The 21,165-nt window shown below is 43.8% G+C and overlaps 4 long non-coding RNA genes across 4 annotated transcripts; all 4 read right to left on the bottom strand.

Annotated features, from left to right (window-relative positions):
* Positions 1 to 4,090: 4,090 nt before the first annotated feature.
* On the bottom strand, positions 4,091 to 4,542 carry LOC124476004. Its single transcript, XR_006956992.1, has 3 exons — positions 4,501 to 4,542; positions 4,306 to 4,419; positions 4,091 to 4,130 (listed from the first exon to the last, which is right to left on the bottom strand). It is a non-coding gene; the product is annotated as an uncharacterized LOC124476004 (long non-coding RNA).
* A 61-nt stretch (positions 4,543 to 4,603) lies between these two features.
* On the bottom strand, positions 4,604 to 5,828 carry LOC124476001. Its single transcript, XR_006956989.1, has 4 exons — positions 5,724 to 5,828; positions 5,474 to 5,596; positions 4,896 to 5,364; positions 4,604 to 4,644 (listed from the first exon to the last, which is right to left on the bottom strand). It is a non-coding gene; the product is annotated as an uncharacterized LOC124476001 (long non-coding RNA).
* Positions 5,829 to 14,885: 9,057 nt separating this feature from the next.
* LOC124476003 lies at positions 14,886 to 15,337 on the bottom strand. The gene is made up of 3 exons (XR_006956991.1): positions 15,296 to 15,337; positions 15,101 to 15,214; positions 14,886 to 14,925 (listed from the first exon to the last, which is right to left on the bottom strand). It is a non-coding gene; the product is annotated as an uncharacterized LOC124476003 (long non-coding RNA).
* Positions 15,338 to 15,398: 61 nt separating this feature from the next.
* LOC124476000 lies at positions 15,399 to 16,630 on the bottom strand. Its single transcript, XR_006956988.1, has 4 exons — positions 16,519 to 16,630; positions 16,269 to 16,391; positions 15,691 to 16,159; positions 15,399 to 15,439 (listed from the first exon to the last, which is right to left on the bottom strand). It is a non-coding gene; the product is annotated as an uncharacterized LOC124476000 (long non-coding RNA).
* Positions 16,631 to 21,165: the final 4,535 nt, after the last annotated feature.

Here is a 21,165-nt window from a genome sequence, read left to right as displayed (position 1 = left end):
GGTCATAAACTGACCATTGATGTGGAACCATTCCCTTACCAGAGCAGCTTGGTGGAAACTGACATTGTCCAACACTATCACATAGGTGGGAATGGGATTCTCATTTAGCTCTTGACCCTGCTGCTCTTGAACCCGCTGCTCAAAAAAAATATGTCTTAGATTGGCAAGAAATCTGAGAAGATGCTGGGTGTTATATGGCCCGAGTGTAACATGGTGATGTAGAACACCATGGTTGCTGATAGCAGCACAGATTGTGACATTGCCACCTCGTTGACCAGGGACTTCAACAACGGCCTGCTGTCCAATAACGTTTCGGCCTCTCCTTCTCCTCTTCGTTAGATTGAAGCCTGCTTCATCGACAAAGATGAACTCATGGGGTCTCTCCAAGGATTCCGAGTCAAATATTGTCTGTGTAGGAATACAATATACTGTATGGAGAATTTTGTAAGTCGTACAGACACAGTGTTATATTGTAGAGTTCAATTAGGCCTACCGTATGCACTTCTGATTCACATACATTGTATGAACTGAAGAGTAATGTCATTCACGTAGTATGTGGCAGTACTGTCCACAATCTGGATTATAGTAAATGTGTCTGAAAGTACACTTACTTGCACATACTGAGCTCGCAGTTCTTTCAACCTTTGTGAGTTGCGCTCAAAAGGTACTCGGTATACCTGTTTTATTCGTATGCTGTAACGATGGAGGACACGGTCAAGTGTGTGTTGTCTTGTATGACTCGTTCCTGGATTTCTCAGAGTCGTATCAAATATTTTGAAGGACCATGCCCACTATAATGGTCTCTGCTCCGGAGTGAATATGGCTGTCCTTCCACCTGCATGTGGCAGCCTTGCAGTTCTACAGAAAATAGATGTGCAGTTACAAAAAATATTCATGCAGTACAATACATACAGTGATGAACTTTACAAATGTCTATTGAAACAGCTGCAATAGTGTAGTACAGTAAATCTGCAATGACAAAAATACAGTAGTATACTCTACCTGTTCTCTTCTCTGAATGTTCTTACTATGGTGGACACAGAAAATCGGCTCAAATTGGGGTGCACTCTAAGTCCTGCTTCCCTCATTGTCAGTCCATGGACTATAACATGGTCGATGACTGTTGCTCTAATTTCATCCAATATTTCCACTCTTTGTCTTCCTCTTCCTCTTTGTCCTCCTCTTCCTCTTACTTGCCCTCCTCCTCTTCCTCCTCGTCGCCCACCTCGAACACGCACTCGTCCTCGTCCTCTCACATTGTTTCTTCAATCCATTCTCAGACCTTCTCCTTCCCACCTTCAACAAACTGTTTGCTCTCAAAACTGCCTTATATTGGTTGTGTCACATCATTTGACATCAAGTGAAATCTATTTTGAGTGGTTGTGTTTAATCAATGACAGGGGTTCTCTATTGGTATGGGATTGTTGCCACTTGTGTTTACCAGTATGGATGACATGTGCATTAGAGTGCAGAATGTGTTTTGAGACTGAGAATGTGTTTAGGGTTTTGCTGAAAAGTCTAAGTGAGATCTGCAAATTGTGTTGTACCATGTGAAATAGTTTAAGGTATTGACAACAGACTGCACAATTAGCTACATGAGTTTAGGCAACTGACAACTTTGTTCAGACAATGGGTTTTAGTGTTTTAGCAATTGAGAAAAACTGTAATACCCTCCATCTCCCACGACCTCTCAATCACCCTGGGATCTGCGACGGTGACCCCTTCATCCTCTGCCATGAGCCTTGGGGTCACCATGGATGACGAGCATCAAGTCTCTCCTGCAGCCTTACACCCCCACCCGCCACCCACGGCCTTTTGCAGACAACCGCCTGGTGGTCCCACCGCTCAAGACCGACCGGTCCCAACACAAGCTCTTCTCCTGCCTGGCCCCCCAGTGATGGAATCAACTCCCCACCTCCATCAGAGACACAGACTGTCTCTCCACCTTCAAAAGAAGGCTCAAGAAGAAGGCTCAAGGCGCACTTGTTCCGGGAGTACAACGGTACTTAGGAATGGTTTGCTGAACCCAATGCTAGTTTCCTCAAGGATCACAATGAGTCTTGCTTAGAGACCTGTTGCTCTTGTTGGTTAGTTGTAACTGATTTGGACTGTTGTATTTGCAGCGAAATAGTCTATTTTAGTTGGTCTTATTTTTATTTTGACTGTTGCTTGCTTTTTCTACAGGTACACATGCACTTAGAGATTCATGTTGTTTAATTGTAACTTGCTTAACGACATGCTCTTATGGTTCTTCCCTTTGGCACTTATTTTTTGGTTGTTCACAATGTGTGCTTCTTGTTTTGGCTACCCGTAATGCTTTGGGGCTATCTTGTTGTTATTATCAGTGACCTATGCACTTTGTAAAGCTCTCTCTTGGAAATCGCTTTGGATAAAAGCGTCTGCTAAATGAATAAATGTAAATGTAATAAGTATCCACAGTGGACCTTTTTTTATTCAGTCCACTACGTTTTCAACTGAAACAATCGCAATTCACATAAAATGGACATTCAAATGTAAATAGCCTAATACAGACGTCAAATAATGCAGTTCTAATGATGATGCTATACAAGCTAGTTTTAATTAACTCAACAAGCATTTAATTTCCAGATGTGATAAGTTGCCATTTATTCTCCACTTTTTTTTGATCTAATGGATTCGTAGGGTAAAGAAGGTTGCAGATTACAAGGCACTCTACTCTCAGAATGCCAACGAGAGAGAGAGAGAAAGAGAGAGAGAGATGTGAGAGAGAATGAGAGATAGAGAGAGAGAGACAGAGAGAGAGAGAGAGAGAGAGTAAGAGAGTGTGAGAGGGAGAAAGAATGAGAGATAGAGAGAGAGTGAGTAAGAGAGGAAGAGAGAATGAGAGAGTGAGACAGAGAGTGAGAAAGAGAGAGACAGAGAGAAAGTGAGTAAGAGAGTGAGAGAAATAGAGAGAGAGAGTAAGAGATTGAGTAAGAGAGTGAGAGATAGAGAGAGAGAGAGAGAGAGAGAGAGAGAGAGAGAGAGAGAGAGAGAGAGAAAGAAAGTGAGTAAGAGAGTGAGAAAAATAGAGAGAGTAAGAGATTGAGTAAGAGAGTGAGAGAAACAGAGAGAGAGAGAGAGAGAGAGAGAGAAGACTGAGAGAGAGAGAGACTGAGAGAGAGAGAGAGAGAGAGAGAGAGAGAGAGAGAGAGAGAGAGAGAGAGAGAGAGAAGAAAGAAAGAAAGTGAGTCAGTATTTCTTCATGTTCTTTGGGTCCACCCTCTTTGACAGGATGTAGTCATCTGGCAGTCTGATAAACTCCCTGGAAGCCTCCATCCTAAGCCACATAGAGAAATTTAGCATTTCATACTTCATGACCAAACTCTGTTCTATTCTCCCCTAAACTTTGCAGTAGTGCCCCAGTCGCGAAGGGTGTTACCTGTCAAGTGAGTCCAGCTCCTCTCACTCTGAGCGCATCATCTGGCCCTCCGCCCGTTTCTGCTCTCTGAGCAGCTTTTTACGGATTGCAGACAACTTACAGAGGACTTCCCTCTCGTACTCTGGAAGGCAGCCTGACACACGTACACACACAATCACATACCAACATACCAACTAATCCACAATGTGTTGGTTCTAGCTATTTGGAACATTTAGTGTTTTTGTGTGTGTGTTACCTGCAGCTCTCAACTCCTTCCTAACAGCTGGGACAGAAGCTGTCTGGGATTGGAGCCCTGAAAGAGAACCCTTCTAAAAGGTGTGTGGGGGGGGAGAGAGACATCAGTTTATACCTGTTTTCAGACAATGCTCTCCATACTACGTTTATGGTTTATACAAGCGGTAACTTACAGACATGGGGGTGGTGGGGCATTTGCTGTCCATGCTGGGGGGACTGGGGGTGGACTGGGGGGCCCTGTGTCTCTTCTGGAGGGTGGGGATGGGGGGCGAGATCTCCCTTCGCATCTGCAGATAGACAGTAAGATGGGGATCATACTGATATTTCTGTTTGTTCAAATCTTTCTAATCAAGTTGTGTGGTCCTCTCACCTCTTGAATGCGCGCCTGTCTCTCTTTCTCGTAGCGCGTCCTCCCAGCAGCAATCTCCTCTTCCTCTACCCTTTTCTTCTTCTTGTCCTTTGCGAGACGGACCAGCTCCTTGTTTTTGTCCGTTTGCTGTTGCAAGAAGAAGACCAAACTTTATTTAGCTAATAACAGCTGAGTCACAAGAACACTCCTGAAAGAGAACATTCCTAAAAGGTGTCTGTGGGGGACAGAGACATGTGTTTCTACCTGTTTTCAGATGATGCACTCCACAGTACGTTTATGGTTTATACAAGCGGTAACTTACAGACATGGAGGAGGTGGATCGTCTGCTGTCCATGCTGGGGGGACTGGAGGTGGACTGGGGGGTCCTGTGTCTCTTCTGGAGCGTGGGGATGGGAGGCGAGATCTCCCTTCGCACCTGCAGATAGACAGTAAGATGGGGATCATACTGATATTTCTGTTTGTTTAACTTTCTAATAAAGTTTTGTGGTCCTCTCACCTCTTGAATGCGCGTCTGTCTCTCTTTCTCATAGCGCATCCTCCCAGCAGCAATCTCATTCTCCTCCACCTCTTTCTTCTTCTTCTCCACCTCTTTCTTCTTCTCCTCTGCAAGACGGACCAGCTCCTTGTTTTTGCCCCTTTTCTGTTGCAAGAAGAAGACCAAACTTTATTGAGCTAATTACAGCTGAGTCACAAGAACATGTTACACTCGCTTAAAATCAACCCTTACGTGTATTGTCCACACCATAAAAATCCAATTCTACTATCAAGATTGTTCAGCATTGTTATTCAAGAGTGTGTGGTCCACATAAGATAAGTTGTATACTGTATATTGCAAAGGCATATACAATAATGTCTGCCAAATCCCTCTTAGCCAATCAGTGCCCAGCTGACCTCCATCTCCTTGAGTTTTCGGATCTCCTTCTCCTCGTCAAACTCCCTCTTCATTTGAGCCCTCTGCTCTGCCAGCCTCCTCTCCTCCTTCGCCTCCTCCAGGCGTAGCTTCTCCCTCTCCTCTGCCTCCCTAAGGTGCTTCTCCTCAATCTGGGCAGGGCCCGAAAGGTAAACAGTTTGTTATACAACATCGTGTACCTGTGTGTGTGTGTGTGTGGGTGTGTGTGTTTGTGTACAGTACACAACATCCTTTAAATCAATGGCTTGTTGAAGCTAAAAGACCCAACAGCCACCAGAGGCCAGGTTCTTGAAATCTGTACATAACACATCCCAAACCATACCATACCACACTGTACCTGTTGTTTTAGGCCAAGCTTATACTTATCCAGTTCAGTGAGTTGATGAAGCGTTGGCTGGTTAGGAAACACATTTCCTCTGGCAAACATGGAGGTCTGGACAGGGGCAAAACCTGCAAAGATAAAGTAGAACAGTCATATGCATTGTGTGTACGTGTGTATTACATTCGCGTGAAATGATGTGATGTCTGCAGTGTGCCAGCTGGTGCATTGACTGTCTACCAGCGACTGTGTTGATGGGAGGCAGTCTGTCCTCCCTCAGGATGGGCCTGGTGGCTTCTTTCAGAGAGGTCTCGGGGTTCAGCCAAGCTTCCTCATTCTGCCTGTGCATCTGCTTCAGGTCAGCTAGACAGGCAGAGTACAGTCAGACACTTTACACAGAAATATATGCCATCAATTGAACTCCAATCAACTTATGCAATCCTGTAGGGTGAGCCAACATGGAATGTAAGTGAAACATGCTACAACGTACTAATGAGGTCCCCTTGGGTGTCTCTGAGGGGTGCGCCGCACCCTCCCCGGCCCCATGGGTCATAATTTTTTATTTCGGCCTCCAGCTTGGCCTCAGCCCGGTCCCTCTCAGCCTTCTCCAGCCTCCGGCGCTCCTGCTTCTCCTGGATCTGCAGGGATTCAAGGTTATGAAGGAATTTGGTGAGGAATACTGACTCCCCTGGAACTACATGTACCAGAGGTTTGAGGATAGACTCAGTCAGCGTACACAATGACAACATCATGAACATGAGACTTTCATCTTGCACAACTAGAATAATTCATCCTTTGTGAATAAAGATGGTCTTGTATTTACCTTTATCAGGTTATAAAAGCATAAAGATTATTTCATTATGAAACAGAGTCGCTAAAGGCTCTAAATGGGAAGGATCCCCTTTGTGAATTCAAGTAACGTATAAAAAAACCCCCACAAATCTACTTTGATGTACAACTGCTCTGTTTCATCTGACCAAAAGGCTACCTACTCCCTTTTCTCTACCCTTTCTGTCAAAACCTTACATGCCTGCCCACCATCACAAGGTCCACCTTGGAATTTCATTCACCACATCTCAATTTCAACCACCACATCTCAATTTCAACCACCACATCTCAAAGTTGATGAAGAACATTCCATGTTCTACAGTTCAGTCCACATGATGGTGAGTTTGTTCTTTCAATCCCGAAACATTATCTATGAGCAGAACTAATTGCATTTGGGGTATTTTGGTACTGTATTCCAATATCCATATAGAGGTGGGGGGGAGGAGGTCACCTGCTGTTCCAGTTCCTCCTGATAAGTTGGTCCGCCCTCCGCTCAACAGGCCCCACCCTTCCCAGTCTGGTGGTCCTGCTCTCTCTATAGGGAGGTCCACCCTCCTCAGCCCAGGGACCCCTGCCCTCGGCCAGGTGTTGCCCCCAGTGCGCCCCTGTCTGCTGGTTAGCAAACAAACTGCCCCTCGGGTGTCTCTGAGGAAATGTCACTGGTCTGGACATGATCAGAACCTGCAAAGATGAAATATATTACAACCTGACTGTGTATTCCATGCACTACAACTTAATGTATGTGTTATCTGCAATGTGCCAGCTGGTGCAGTGACTGTCTACCTGAGACTGTGTTTATAGGAGGCAGTCTGTCCTCTCTCAGGTTGGGCCTGGTGACATTTCTCTGAGAGGTCTCGGGGTTCAACCAAGCTTCCTCATTCTGCCTGTGCATCTGCTTCAGGTCAGCTTCAGACAGGCAAATCATAAAAAGTGTTTTAAATACAAGATTCAAAAGTAGCAGCAGACCAGCAAACATTTTTACCCCTGACTTCAAAACTGTTTAAAATGTGGCCCTCTACAAAGTGACTATATCAAATCATGTTATTTGTATAGCCCTTCTTACAATGTCACAGAGGGCTTCACAGATCAGATGAGCACCTATATATATGAAAGGTGAGCCAACAATGAAGGTTAGTGAAACATGCTACAACGTACATATGAGGTCCCCTCGGGTGTCTCTGAGGGGTGCGCCGCACCCTCCCCGGCCCCATGGGTTGTAGTTCCTCATTTCAGCCTCCATCTTGGCCTCAGCCCAGTCTCTTTCTTTCTTTTCCAGCCTCAGGCGCTGCTGCTTCTCCTGGATCTGGAGGGATTCAAGATTTTGAAAGAATATGGTGAGGAATACTGACTCCCGTGGAACTACATGTACCAAAGATTTGAGGATAGACCCAGCATAGATTGTGACATCATCATGAACATGAGACTGACTTTCACTGGGTGAGACGGTCTAAATGGGATGAATCAAACTAACTTACAAATGATGTTAAAAATCTATATAAATCTACAACTTTTATCATTGATCTGACCAAAACGTTCACTCCTCCATTCTCTGTACCATTCAAGTCAAAACATTACATGCCCACCATCATTGCTCTACTTGTTTCAAAGATAGACTAAAGTAAAACACAGAATCTTAACTCAAAGTTGAGCAAGAAAATTCCATGTATCTAAGTTCAGTCCATGTTTTGGTGAGTTTGTACCTTCAATACCAGTCACTTATCTATGAGCAGAATCAATACTATTTACAGTATTTTGCGTATTTTTGTACAGTATCCCAACTCATAGAAGGGAGGGGGGGTCACCTGCTGTTCTAGTTCCTCTTGGTACGTTGGTGCCCTCCACTCAACAGGCTCCACCCTTCCCAGTCTAGTGGTCCTGCTCTCTCTATAGGGACGTCCACCCTCCTCAGCCCAGGGACCCCTGCCCTCGGCCGGGTGGTGGCCCATGTACACCCCTCTCCCCCCTTCAGTCAGAGTGGAGGGATCTCTTCTGAGGGAGGCACCGTACTCCTAGGGAAGAGAGAAAAGGCTTCATGCTATGAGCTGTGATCCATTTAAAATGACATTTACTCGCTACAAATGAGGTGCCATTCACAGATGAGTATTCCTCTCACACCATTTTTGAAATAAAAGCCAGTCAGCTGTCTATACTCTACTGAATAAAGAGAAACTCACCCTTGTTTCCATGTAAGGACCATCTTGTTTAAAGTTAGGGTTAAGCTTCATTTTCTGAAACTTTGGCCCTCTGTTGCTTGAGGAAGTTCTCAAGTTCAGTTTTCTCAATTTTGCAGATGGAAAATTGTGAACACTTCTGTGAACACAAGACTGTGTTTACCTACTAGTATTTGGCAACTGGTAAGGCACACAGGTAGCCTAATTAAGGCTTCTCTTCCAACTAAAGCACACCAAAAGTTCTCACACATGATGATGTAACTCCCATATTTCTGACAGTGCTTGTTCTTAACTGTGCAATGACACTAATATTAGTGGTACGCATTAAGACCTTATCTCTGTACTGAGTTTCTGTTTGTGTCAGTCTTAGCTAATATCGGCTGCCAAAGAGCGTCAGGCGTGACATCATAATGCTTTGGAATGCCAAGATGTGTCCGTTGCTATGTCAACTTCTGATTATGATGTCACGCCTGATGCTTCTTTGCAGGGAAGTTCCCTATGGTAAAAGTGGGGTTGCGCGCACCCCGAAGGACGCGGATCGTTCTCTTGTGTATGCAAAATAAATCAGTGATTTTCCTTCCCAAACAGTCCTTTTGATGATTGGCCGACTGCAGTCTCAGTATCGAAAATAAATACATGCACTCTAGGCCTAGTGTATCAACAGAATGATATCATCACAATGTCTAATATGTCGGCTAAGGGATAACGTTAAAATAATATCATTAGACTACAAAATAACAGTGTGTGTGTGAATCGCGCATGGTCATTTACTTTTATTCGTAAGTTAAGTAATCATTTGTATCCCGCCTAAACAATTCATTCATTATTTTCATAAGTTACATCGGAAAGTCATCAATAGGCCTACAAAGTAGCTGGATTAGATCAGTAACACTCATGAAGCTTTAATGTATTTACGTAGATGGTTATTATGAAGATTTTTATCTCATTAGGCCTACATCTTACAATTCTTTGTCCAGAATGGTCTGAAATAAAATAATGTATTTACCTCAGTGTATTCCCTAAATGCTTTGAGGTGTGTGTGTCATCCAAAAATACTACCAGTGGAACAATTTCTGTTGTCATGCCGTATTACAGTTTTTCTCAATTGCTAAAACACTAAAACCCATTGGCTGAACAAAGTTCTCAGTGGGCTGAACTCATGTAGCTAATTGGCCTGTCAGAATCAGAAACGGATTTATTCGCCATGAAAGTTTGCACAGACAAGGAATTTGCTTTGGCAGGAGGGTGCATACAATAAACATATAGGAATCTTAAATGTAGATATATGGTTTAACTATACTAAGGATACATAAACTAGCAATACTAAGTGGAATACAATTAAAATAAAATATGCAATAAAATAAAATATAAGTTGCCATAAAAGAAAATATAACTTGCCAATTTACAGTGTAAAATACAATATAAAATACAAATATTACACTGTCTGTAATCAATACCTTAAACTATTTCACATGGTAAAACACAATTTGCGGATCTCACTTAGAATTTTTTAGCAAAATTCTAAACACATTCTCATTTTTAAAACGCTTTCTGCACTGTAATGCACATGTCATCAATACTGGTAAACACAAATGGCAACAATCAAATACAAATAGAGAAAACATGTCATTGACTAAACACAACCACTCAAAATTGATTTCACTTGTTTCAAATGATGTGACACAACTCATATATATATATATATATATGAGTTGTGTATAAGCCAGTTCAGAGAGTAAACAGGATGTTGAAGGTGGGAAAATAGTGCTTGTGATGTCGACAAAGTGCTTTGGCCTAACTCAGCCCAAAGACAAGAAGAAGCACATTGATCACATTTACTCCTTTGATTTTTGTCCCTTTTACTATAGTATTGTATACTGTAGTACAGTGCATTGTAGGCCGTATACTGTACAGTGAACAAATTGTATGGCCCTGAACATTGTGCTTTCCATTGGTTACAGTAACGGTACTGACTGCTCAATAGATTTTGAGCGTAGTAGCAAAAAATGTATCAGAAATGACTACTCTGCTTTGCTCAAATTTTTGTTGGTTCTTTCTCCTCCTTGTACCCCTATACAGTACGGTACCCTGCATCTCACTACTCACAACTCACTCTTGTTCTTTGTTGATATGAACCTGCAACCACTTAAAATATATTGAGCTGTCAGTACTGTTACTGTAACAAATAGAAAGCACAATGTCCAGGGCCATACAACTTGTTTATTGTACATTAGAGTAAAAAGGGACAAAAATCGAAGGAGTCATCATGTCATCAATGTGCATCTTCTTGTCTTTGGGCTGGGTCAGGCCAGCGCACTTCGTCGACATCACAAGCAATATTTTCTCTCCTGAGACAACGGGGGAAGAAGCCTCTTGTGTGCCGTATCCAGCCCTGACATGATTCCTCACCTATGTCATCACAGGCTAATTCCATGGCTTGCAGCAGATTTACCCTGGTGTAGGGTTGTCTATCATACACTTTCCATCTCCATGAGGAGAAAAACTCCTCAATCGCATTCAGGAAAGGCGAGTATGGAGGGAGGTACAAGGTCATAAACTGACCATTGATGTGGAACCATTCCCTTACCAGAGCAGCTTGGTGGAAACTGACATTGTCCAACACTATCACATAGGTGGGAATGGGATTCTCATTTAGCTCTTGACCCTGCTGCTCTTGAACCCGCTGCTCAAAAAAAATATGTCTTAGATTGGCAAGAAATCTGAGAAGATGCTGGGTGTTATATGGCCCGAGTGTAACATGGTGATGTAGAACACCATGGTTGCTGATAGCAGCACAGATTGTGACATTGCCACCTCGTTGACCAGGGACTTCAACAACGGCCTGCTGTCCAATAACGTTTCGGCCTCTCCTTCTCCTCTTCGTTAGATTGAAGCCTGCTTCATCGACAAAGATGAACTCATGGGGTCTCTCCAAGGATTCCGAGTCAAATATTGTCTGTGTAGGAATACAATATACTGTATGGAGAATTTTGTAAGTCGTACAGACACAGTGTTATATTGTAGAGTTCAATTAGGCCTACCGTATGCACTTCTGATTCACATACATTGTATGAACTGAAGAGTAATGTCATTCACGTAGTATGTGGCAGTACTGTCCACAATCTGGATTATAGTAAATGTGTCTGAAAGTACACTTACTTGCACATACTGAGCTCGCAGTTCTTTCAACCTTTGTGAGTTGCGCTCAAAAGGTACTCGGTATACCTGTTTTATTCGTATGCTGTAACGATGGAGGACACGGTCAAGTGTGTGTTGTCTTGTATGACTCGTTCCTGGATTTCTCAGAGTCGTATCAAATATTTTGAAGGACCATGCCCACTATAATGGTCTCTGCTCCGGAGTGAATATGGCTGTCCTTCCACCTGCATGTGGCAGCCTTGCAGTTCTACAGAAAATAGATGTGCAGTTACAAAAAATATTCATGCAGTACAATACATACAGTGATGAACTTTACAAATGTCTATTGAAACAGCTGCAATAGTGTAGTACAGTAAATCTGCAATGACAAAAATACAGTAGTATACTCTACCTGTTCTCTTCTCTGAATGTTCTTACTATGGTGGACACAGAAAATCGGCTCAAATTGGGGTGCACTCTAAGTCCTGCTTCCCTCATTGTCAGTCCATGGACTATAACATGGTCGATGACTGTTGCTCTAATTTCATCCAATATTTCCACTCTTTGTCTTCCTCTTCCTCTTTGTCCTCCTCTTCCTCTTACTTGCCCTCCTCCTCTTCCTCCTCGTCGCCCACCTCGAACACGCACTCGTCCTCGTCCTCTCACATTGTTTCTTCAATCCATTCTCAGACCTTCTCCTTCCCACCTTCAACAAACTGTTTGCTCTCAAAACTGCCTTATATTGGTTGTGTCACATCATTTGACATCAAGTGAAATCTATTTTGAGTGGTTGTGTTTAATCAATGACAGGGGTTCTCTATTGGTATGGGATTGTTGCCACTTGTGTTTACCAGTATGGATGACATGTGCATTAGAGTGCAGAATGTGTTTTGAGACTGAGAATGTGTTTAGGGTTTTGCTGAAAAGTCTAAGTGAGATCTGCAAATTGTGTTGTACCATGTGAAATAGTTTAAGGTATTGACAACAGACTGCACAATTAGCTACATGAGTTTAGGCAACTGACAACTTTGTTCAGACAATGGGTTTTAGTGTTTTAGCAATTGAGAAAAACTGTAATACCCTCCATCTCCCACGACCTCTCAATCACCCTGGGATCTGCGACGGTGACCCCTTCATCCTCTGCCATGAGCCTTGGGGTCACCATGGATGACGAGCATCAAGTCTCTCCTGCAGCCTTACACCCCCACCCGCCACCCACGGCCTTTTGCAGACAACCGCCTGGTGGTCCCACCGCTCAAGACCGACCGGTCCCAACACAAGCTCTTCTCCTGCCTGGCCCCCCAGTGATGGAATCAACTCCCCACCTCCATCAGAGACACAGACTGTCTCTCCACCTTCAAAAGAAGGCTCAAGAAGAAGGCTCAAGGCGCACTTGTTCCGGGAGTACAACGGTACTTAGGAATGGTTTGCTGAACCCAATGCTAGTTTCCTCAAGGATCACAATGAGTCTTGCTTAGAGACCTGTTGCTCTTGTTGGTTAGTTGTAACTGATTTGGACTGTTGTATTTGCAGCGAAATAGTCTATTTTAGTTGGTCTTATTTTTATTTTGACTGTTGCTTGCTTTTTCTACAGGTACACATGCACTTAGAGATTCATGTTGTTTAATTGTAACTTGCTTAACGACATGCTCTTATGGTTCTTCCCTTTGGCACTTATTTTTTGGTTGTTCACAATGTGTGCTTCTTGTTTTGGCTACCCGTAATGCTTTGGGGCTATCTTGTTGTTATTATCAGTGACCTATGCACTTTGTAAAGCTCTCTCTTGGAAATCGCTTTGGATAAAAGCGTCTGCTAAATGAATAAATGTAAATGTAATAAGTATCCACAGTGGACCTTTTTTTATTCAGTCCACTACGTTTTCAACTGAAACAATCGCAATTCACATAAAATGGACATTCAAATGTAAATAGCCTAATACAGACGTCAAATAATGCAGTTCTAATGATGATGCTATACAAGCTAGTTTTAATTAACTCAACAAGCATTTAATTTCCAGATGTGATAAGTTGCCATTTATTCTCCACTTTTTTTTGATCTAATGGATTCGTAGGGTAAAGAAGGTTGCAGATTACAAGGCACTCTACTCTCAGAATGCCAACGAGAGAGAGAGAGAAAGAGAGAGAGAGATGTGAGAGAGAATGAGAGATAGAGAGAGAGAGACAGAGAGAGAGAGAGAGAGAGAGTAAGAGAGTGTGAGAGGGAGAAAGAATGAGAGATAGAGAGAGAGTGAGTAAGAGAGGAAGAGAGAATGAGAGAGTGAGACAGAGAGTGAGAAAGAGAGAGACAGAGAGAAAGTGAGTAAGAGAGTGAGAGAAATAGAGAGAGAGAGTAAGAGATTGAGTAAGAGAGTGAGAGATAGAGAGAGAGAGAGAGAGAGAGAGAGAGAGAGAGAGAGAGAGAGAGAGAGAGAGAGAGAGAAAAAGAGAGAGAGTAAGAAAGTGAGTAAGAGAGTGAGAAAAATAGAGAGAGAGAAGAGAGAGAGAAGAGAGAGAGAGAAACAGAGAGAGAGAGAGAGAGAGAGAGAGAAGACTGAGAGAGAGAGAGAGAGAGAGAGAGAGAGAGAGAGAGAGAGAGAGAGAGAGAGAGAGAGAGAGAGAGAGAGAAAGAAAGTGAGTCAGTATTTCTTCATGTTCTTTGGGTCCACCCTCTTTGACAGGATGTAGTCATCTGGCAGTCTGATAAACTCCCTGGAAGCCTCCATCCTAAGCCACATAGAGAAATTTAGCATTTCATACTTCATGACCAAACTCTGTTCTATTCTCCCCTAAACTTTGCAGTAGTGCCCCAGTCGCGAAGGGTGTTACCTGTCAAGTGAGTCCAGCTCCTCTCACTCTGAGCGCATCATCTGGCCCTCCGCCCGTTTCTGCTCTCTGAGCAGCTTTTTACGGATTGCAGACAACTTACAGAGGACTTCCCTCTCGTACTCTGGAAGGCAGCCTGACACACGTACACACACAATCACATACCAACATACCAACTAATCCACAATGTGTTGGTTCTAGCTATTTGGAACATTTAGTGTTTTTGTGTGTGTGTTACCTGCAGCTCTCAACTCCTTCCTAACAGCTGGGACAGAAGCTGTCTGGGATTGGAGCCCTGAAAGAGAACCCTTCTAAAAGGTGTGTGGGGGGGGAGAGAGACATCAGTTTATACCTGTTTTCAGACAATGCTCTCCATACTACGTTTATGGTTTATACAAGCGGTAACTTACAGACATGGGGGTGGTGGGGCATTTGCTGTCCATGCTGGGGGGACTGGGGGTGGACTGGGGGGCCCTGTGTCTCTTCTGGAGGGTGGGGATGGGGGGCGAGATCTCCCTTCGCATCTGCAGATAGACAGTAAGATGGGGATCATACTGATATTTCTGTTTGTTCAAATCTTTCTAATCAAGTTGTGTGGTCCTCTCACCTCTTGAATGCGCGCCTGTCTCTCTTTCTCGTAGCGCGTCCTCCCAGCAGCAATCTCCTCTTCCTCTACCCTTTTCTTCTTCTTGTCCTTTGCGAGACGGACCAGCTCCTTGTTTTTGTCCGTTTGCTGTTGCAAGAAGAAGACCAAACTTTATTTAGCTAATAACAGCTGAGTCACAAGAACACTCCTGAAAGAGAACATTCCTAAAAGGTGTCTGTGGGGGACAGAGACATGTGTTTCTACCTGTTTTCAGATGATGCACTCCACAGTACGTTTATGGTTTATACAAGCGGTAACTTACAGACATGGAGGAGGTGGATCGTCTGCTGTCCATGCTGGGGGGACTGGAGGTGGACTGGGGGGTCCTGTGTCTCTTCTGGAGCGTGGGGATGGGAGGCGAGATCTCCCTTCGCACCTGCAGATAGACAGTAAGATGGGGATCATACTGATATTTCTGTTTGTTTAACTTTCTAATAAAGTTTTGTGGTCCTCTCACCTCTTGAATGCGCGTCTGTCTCTCTTTCTCATAGCGCATCCTCCCAGCAGCAATCTCATTCTCCTCCACCTCTTTCTTCTTCTTCTCCACCTCTTTCTTCTTCTCCTCTGCAAGACGGACCAGCTCCTTGTTTTTGCCCCTTTTCTGTTGCAAGAAGAAGACCAAACTTTATTGAGCTAATTACAGCTGAGTCACAAGAACATGTTACACTCGCTTAAAATCAACCCTTACGTGTATTGTCCACACCATAAAAATCCAATTCTACTATCAAGATTGTTCAGCATTGTTATTCAAGAGTGTGTGGTCCACATAAGATAAGTTGTATACTGTATATTGCAAAGGCATATACAATAATGTCTGCCAAATCCCTCTTAGCCAATCAGTGCCCAGCTGACCTCCATCTCCTTGAGTTTTCGGATCTCCTTCTCCTCGTCAAACTCCCTCTTCATTTGAGCCCTCTGCTCTGCCAGCCTCCTCTCCTCCTTCGCCTCCTCCAGGCGTAGCTTCTCCCTCTCCTCTGCCTCCCTAAGGTGCTTCTCCTCAATCTGGGCAGGGCCCGAAAGGTAAACAGTTTGTTATACAACATCGTGTACCTGTGTGTGTGTGTGTGTGGGTGTGTGTGTTTGTGTACAGTACACAACATCCTTTAAATCAATGGCTTGTTGAAGCTAAAAGACCCAACAGCCACCAGAGGCCAGGTTCTTGAAATCTGTACATAACACATCCCAAACCATACCATACCACACTGTACCTGTTGTTTTAGGCCAAGCTTATACTTATCCAGTTCAGTGAGTTGATGAAGCGTTGGCTGGTTAGGAAACACATTTCCTCTGGCAAACATGGAGGTCTGGACAGGGGCAAAACCTGCAAAGATAAAGTAGAACAGTCATATGCATTGTGTGTACGTGTGTATTACATTCGCGTGAAATGATGTGATGTCTGCAGTGTGCCAGCTGGTGCATTGACTGTCTACCAGCGACTGTGTTGATGGGAGGCAGTCTGTCCTCCCTCAGGATGGGCCTGGTGGCTTCTTTCAGAGAGGTCTCGGGGTTCAGCCAAGCTTCCTCATTCTGCCTGTGCATCTGCTTCAGGTCAGCTAGACAGGCAGAGTACAGTCAGACACTTTACACAGAAATATATGCCATCAATTGAACTCCAATCAACTTATGCAATCCTGTAGGGTGAGCCAACATGGAATGTAAGTGAAACATGCTACAACGTACTAATGAGGTCCCCTTGGGTGTCTCTGAGGGGTGCGCCGCACCCTCCCCGGCCCCATGGGTCATAATTTTTTATTTCGGCCTCCAGCTTGGCCTCAGCCCGGTCCCTCTCAGCCTTCTCCAGCCTCCGGCGCTCCTGCTTCTCCTGGATCTGCAGGGATTCAAGGTTATGAAGGAATTTGGTGAGGAATACTGACTCCCCTGGAACTACATGTACCAGAGGTTTGAGGATAGACTCAGTCAGCGTACACAATGACAACATCATGAACATGAGACTTTCATCTTGCACAACTAGAATAATTCATCCTTTGTGAATAAAGATGGTCTTGTATTTACCTTTATCAGGTTATAAAAGCATAAAGATTATTTCATTATGAAACAGAGTCGCTAAAGGCTCTAAATGGGAAGGATCCCCTTTGTGAATTCAAGTAACGTATAAAAAAAACCCCCACAAATCTACTTTGATGTACAACTGCTCTGTTTCATCTGACCAAAAGGCTACCTACTCCCTTTTCTCTACCCTTTCTGTCAAAACCTTACATGCCTGCCCACCATCACAAGGTCCACCTTGGAATTTCATTCACCACATCTCAATTTCAACCACCACATCTCAATTTCAACCACCACATCTCAAAGTTGATGAAGAACATTCCATGTTCTACAGTTCAGTCCACATGATGGTGAGTTTGTTCTTTCAATCCCGAAACATTATCTATGAGCAGAACTAATTGCATTTGGGGTATTTTGGTACTGTATTCCAATATCCATATAGAGGTGGGGGGGAGGAGGTCACCTGCTGTTCCAGTTCCTCCTGATAAGTTGGCGCCCTCCGCTCAACAGGCCCCACCCTTCCCAGTCTGGTGGTCCTGCTCTCTCTATAGGGAGGTCCACCCTCCTCAGCCCAGGGACCCCTGCCCTCGGCCAGGTGTTGCCCCCAGTGCGCCCCTGTCTGCTGGTTAGCAAACAAACTGCTGGAAATGTCACTGGTCTGGACATGATCAGAACCTGCAAAGATGAAATATATTACAACCATGTGTATTCCATGCACGTTAATGTATGTGTTATCTGCAATGTGCCAGCTGGTGCAGTGACTGTCTACCTGAGACTGTGTTTATAGGAGGCAGTCTGTCCTCTCTCAGGTTGGGCCTGGTGACATTTCTCTGAGAGGTCTCGGGGTTCAACCAAGCTTCCTCATTCTGCCTGTGCATCTGCTTCAGGTCAGCTAGACAGGCAAATCATAAGAAGTGTTTTAAATACAAGATTCAAAAGTAGCAGCAGACCAGCAAACATTTTTACCCCTGACTTCAAAACTGTTTAAAATGTGGCCCTCTACAAAGTGACTATATCAAATCATGTTATTTGTATAGCCCTTCTTACAATGTCACAGAGGGCTTCACAGATCAGATGAGCACCTATATATATGAAAGGTGAGCCAACAATGAAGGTTAGTGAAACATGCTACAACGTACATATGAGGTCCCCTCGGGTGTCTCTGAGGGGTGCGCCGCACCCTCCCCGGCCCCATGGGTTGTAGTTCCTCATTTCAGCCTCCATCTTGGCCTCAGCCCAGTCTCTTTCTTTCTTTTCCAGCCTCAGGCGCTGCTGCTTCTCCTGGATCTGGAGGGATTCAAGATTTTGAAAGAATATGGTGAGGAATACTGACTCCCGTGGAACTACATGTACCAAAGATTTGAGGATAGACCCAGCATAGATTATGACATCATCATGAACATGAGACTGACTTTCACTGGGTGAGACGGTCTAAATGGAATGAATCAAACTAACTTACAAATGATGTTAAAAATCTATATAAATCTACAACTTTTATCATTGATCCGACCAAAACGTTCACTCCTCCATTCTCTGTACCATTCAAGTCAAAACATTACATGCCCACCATCATTGCTCTACTTGTTTCAAAGATAGACTAAAGTAAAACACAGAATCTTAACTCAAAGTTGAGCAAGAAAATTCCATGTATCTAAGTTCAGTCCATGTTTTGGTGAGTTTGTACCTTCAATACCAGTCACTTATCTATGAGCAGAATCAATACTATTTACAGTATTTTGCGTATTTTTGTACAGTATCCCAACTCATAGAAGGGAGGGGGGGGTCACCTGCTGTTCTAGTTCCTCTTGGTACGTTGGTGCCCTCCACTCAACAGGCTCCACCCTTCCCAGTCTAGTGGTCCTGCTCTCTCTATAGGGACGTCCACCCTCCTCAGCCCAGGGACCCCTGCCCTCGGCCGGGTGGTGGCCCATGTACACCCCTCTCCCCCCTTCAGTCAGAGTGGAGGGATCTCTTCTGAGGGAGGCACCGTACTCCTAGGGAAGAGAGAAAAGGCTTCATGCTATGAGCTGTGATCCATTTAAAATGACATTTACTCGCTACAAATGAGGTGCCATTCACAGATGAGTATTCCTCTCACACCATTTTTGAAATAAAAGCCAGTCAGCTGTCTATACTCTACTGAATAAAGAGAAACTCACCCTTGTTTCCATGTAAGGACCATCTTGTTTAAAGTTAGGGTTAAGCTTCATTTTCTGAAACTTTGGCCCTTTGTTGCTTGAGGAAGTTCAGTTTTCTCAATTTTGCAGATGGAAAATTGTGAACACTTCTGTAAACACAAGACTGTGTTTACCTACTAGTATTTGGCAACTGGTAAGGCACACAGGTAGCCTACTTAAGGCTTCTCTTCCAACTAAAGCACACCAAAAGTTCTCACACATGATGATGTAACTCCCATATTTCTGACAGTGCTTGTTCTTAACTGTGCAATGATGATTAGTGATACGCATTAAGACCTTATCTCTGTACTGCGTTTCTGTTTGTGTCAGTCTTAGCTAATATCGGCTGCCAAAGAGCGTCAGGCGTGACATCATAATGCTTTGGAATGCCAAGATGTGTCCGTTGCTATGTCAACTTCTGATTATGATGTCACGCCTGATGCTTCTTTGCAGGGAAGTTCCTTATGGTAAAAGTGGGGCTGCGCGCACCCCGAAGGATGCGGATCGTTCTCTTGTGTATGCAAAATAAATCAGTGATTTTCCTTCCCAAACAGTCCTTTTGATCATTGGCCGACTGCAGTCTCAGTATCGAAAATTAATACATGCACTCTAGGCCTAGTGTATCAACAGAATGATATCATCACAATGTCTAATATGTCGGCTAAGGGATAACATTAAAATAATATCATTAGGCTACAAAATAACAGTGTGTGTGTGAATCGCGCATGGTCATTTACTTTTGTTCTCACGCGGGGAATCAAGATTAGTGATGTCATTGTCCATCCCCACAATCCTATATTATCAGACCACTGCCTGGTAACCTTTAAAATGGATCTCTGCCAGAGCCTTGGAGGCACCCAGAATATTTCTATTAGCCGCTGCTTAACCCCAAATACAGCTCTGGAACTGGCTAGTATTCTACCCGCTGCACTAGAAGCACTTGATGTCCCGAATAAATCATTAAATGCTAAAACAAGGGATCTGAATTTGGTTCTTCAGCAATCCCTAGATTCTGTTGCTCCACTCAAACCAAGGAAAAGAATAGACAAGAAACTGGCTCCATGGTATTCAGAGGAAACCCGCACTCTCAAGAGGTCCACTAGAAAATTAGAGCATAAGTGGCGTACCACTAAATTGGAGGTTTTCCGCCTGGCCTGGAAGGACAGCCAAATAGAGTACAAGCAAGTCCTCATCAGGTCCAGATCAGAATATTTCTCTAAGTTGATTAGTAAGAACAAACACAACACTAAGTTCCTATTTGATACTGTTGCAAAACTCACTAAGAAAAGTACACTCTGTGTTAGTTCAGATCTCTCTCCCAATGATTTCTTAGATTTCTTTGACCAAAAAATCTATGCAATAAGGGACAAACTACAGACTAGTCCTGGAGGAGTGGCCATCAACACTGATTTTCCCGCTGTACCTAGCATTCTGCATGTTGAGACTCTCACTCACTTTAACCCTATTTCTATGGAAGCATTCATCAAGCTGATAGATTCCTCGAAACCCACTAGCTGCCTTCTCGATCCCCTCCCTGCCAAACTTTGTAGGGAACTTCTCCATATTATTGGACCGCCCATGCTTAGTATTATTAATGAATCTATTGTAACTGGACAAGTCCCTGACGATTTCAAACAAGCTATTATCAAGCCCCTTCTTAAAAAACCAAACCTGGATCCAGGTTGTCTTAGCAATTACAGGCCCATTTCAAATTTGCCATCTCTCTCCAAAATTTTGGAAAAAGCTGTGGCAAAACAGCTCACTGAGCACCTCTCCTCAAATCAGCTCTATGAACCTCTCCAGTCTGGATTTCGTCTTCACCACAGCACTGAAACTGCATTAGCCAAGGTAGTCAATGATCTATTATTAGCCTCTTACGCGGGCTTTAGCTCTGTCCTTGTTCTTCTAGACCTAAGTGCAGCTTTTGACACTGTAGATCATGAGATTCTCCTGGAACGTATGGAGAACTATGTTGGGATTTCTGGTACTTCACTTCAGTGGTTCAGATCGTATCTATCTGATAGATCACAATATGTCCACTATGATGGTTGCTCATCCAGGAGCTCCATTGTAAAATACGGAGTACCACAGGGTTCAGTTTTAGGCCCTCTGTTATTTTCACTCTATATGTTGCCTTTAGGAA

Source organism: Hypomesus transpacificus, chromosome 13 (genome assembly GCF_021917145.1).
Source record: "Hypomesus transpacificus isolate Combined female chromosome 13, fHypTra1, whole genome shotgun sequence".
NCBI lineage: Eukaryota > Metazoa > Chordata > Actinopteri > Osmeriformes > Osmeridae > Hypomesus > Hypomesus transpacificus.
This window is presented reverse-complemented; position numbering and strand designations above follow the sequence as displayed.